Genomic DNA, 2,037 nt, shown 5'->3' with positions numbered 1-2,037 from the left:
GTGGGCAGACCCAGCTTGAGGGCACAGCGGCTGTCGGGGGCAGCGTAGCAGGCCTGGAAGACACATGTTCTTTGTCTTGTTCTGATTTAAGAATCCCTTCCTTACTCTCAGCGATATTTTCTTGCAAAAACGTGGCTTAAATTTTTCAGATCCCAAATGTTTTCAGTTATTACTTTTTTTTTTTTTTTTTTTTTAAGGTAAAATCACGCTTTGTCGTCCAGGCTGGAGTGCAGTGGCATGATCTCGGCTTGCGGCAACTGCCACCTCCCGGGTTCAAGAGATTCTCCTGCCTCAGCCTCCAGAGTAGCTGGGATTATAGGCACATGCCACCACATCCAGCTAATTTTTGTGTTTTTAGTTGAGGCAGGGTTTCACCAGGTTGGCCAGGCTGATTTCGAATTCCTGAGTTCAGGTGATCTGTCTGCCTCGGCCTTCCAAAGTGCTAGGAGTACAGGTGTGAGCCACCACACCCAGCCATCACAGGGTATAGTTCAAATCTAACAGCTGATGTTCTTCCTGAGAACCCAAGGACTGATGGCAGCTGCACGGCTGTGCCCTCTGTGGAGGGAGTGCTGAGTGCGGTGGGAAGCCGGCTCTGGGGGGGCTCTGTGGCAGCACTGGGAAGCTGCTTGGGCGCTGCCACCCTTGGGGATGGAGAGGGCTCGGCTGTGTAGATGTGGCCCCCCTTTGCTCTCAGGGCCGTTCCTGGTCTGGGGGTGCCTGGAAGCTCCAGGTCAGACATTCAGAGTGTGACAGCCTGGGCTTGTTGCCATTTTTCTGGTAATGGAAATACATTTTGTTTGACTTGCTTTTCCAAGGAAATTTTTACCGTCTGTGAAAAATGATTTTTGCAGGGTGTGGTGGCCCACGCCTGTAATCCCAGTACTTTGGGAGGCTGAGGTGGGCAGATTACCTGAGGTCAGGATGAGATCAGCCTGGCCAACATGGCAAAACCCCACTTCTACTAAAAAGATACAAAAATTGGCCAGCCACGGTGGCGTGTTCCTGCAATCCCAGCTACTTGGGAAAGCAGGGCAGGAGAATGGCTTGAACCTGGGAGGCGGAGGTTGCGCTTCCACCCGGGTGACAGACTGAGACTCCATCTTAGAAAAAAAGAAAAGGATTTTTATTCATTGCAGCTTCATTGTCCATTGTTGGGGTCACACAGCAACCTGAGCCTCTGGCCACGGGGCCACTTACCTGGGAGCTTAGCTGAGAGCCAAGGAGAGGCTTGTTTTGTCTTCTGTTTTTCTTCCTTGAGACGAGTCTTGCTCTGTTGCTCTGTTGCCGGCGCTGGAGTTCAGTGACACAGTCATAGCTCACTGCGGCCTCGAAGCCCTGGGCTCCAGCTTTCCTCCCTCCTTGGCCTCCCCGAGTTCTGGGATTACAGGTGTGAGCCACCACGCCTGGCCAGAAAGGGCCTTTTAATATTAATATGGCAATGTCTTCAAAGTAGGTTGAGAAAAAAGCAGGTTTAAAATCAATGTGTTTATCTGTAAGGAGCCCCCAAGTACGTGGAGCTTCGGGTCACTCGGGGGGGCCTGGCTGCGCCTTCGTCGCGGACAGCACGGTTGCTTTCTCTTGCGGTCATTCGGCAGCTTTGGGGAAGAAAAGCGCATTTTTTCAGCCTGGGCGTGGGCTTCATTTTAGCGTCTGTTCTGCCTTTTTCTCTCTGGGGAAGGCAGCTCAGCTTAGTGATCGCTCAAGTGAGGGCCCCTTTGCATTTCCTTTAGGAGGGAGAGGATGAGTTGTGATTGAAATGAGATGTTTGTTCTTCGAAATAGCTTTAGTTTATCTTGGGAGACTTAGGAGGGAGCTCTGAGCATAGATGAAGGAGAGCAGGTTCCAGCTGTCATGCCCCCCCCCCCCCCCCACCCCCTGTCTCACCTCTGTTCCCCTAGGGAGGTAGGAGGGGATAGCCGCTGCGGCCGGAGCGGGCACTGGCCGCCGTGGGGAAGGAGGAGGGGGCGCTGGCCGCGTGGGGAAGGAGGAGGGGGCGCTGGCCGCCGTGGGGAAGGAGGAGGGGGCGCTGGCCGC

The 2,037-nt window shown here is 53.8% G+C and overlaps 1 protein-coding gene across 12 annotated transcripts in view; it reads left to right on the top strand.

The window, feature by feature from the left end:
- ARFGAP1 (ADP ribosylation factor GTPase activating protein 1) overlaps nucleotides 1–2,037 on the top strand; it is a 15,307-nt gene that overhangs the window by 6,532 nt on the left and 6,738 nt on the right. The window lies entirely within an intron of this gene.

Source organism: Sapajus apella, unplaced genomic scaffold (genome assembly GCF_009761245.1).
Source record: "Sapajus apella isolate SASKATOON/1434 unplaced genomic scaffold, GSC_monkey_1.0 scaffold96, whole genome shotgun sequence".
Lineage (NCBI taxonomy): Eukaryota > Metazoa > Chordata > Mammalia > Primates > Cebidae > Sapajus > Sapajus apella.
Note: the sequence above shows the minus strand (reverse complement) of the source record. Positions and strands in the feature narration are given on the sequence as shown.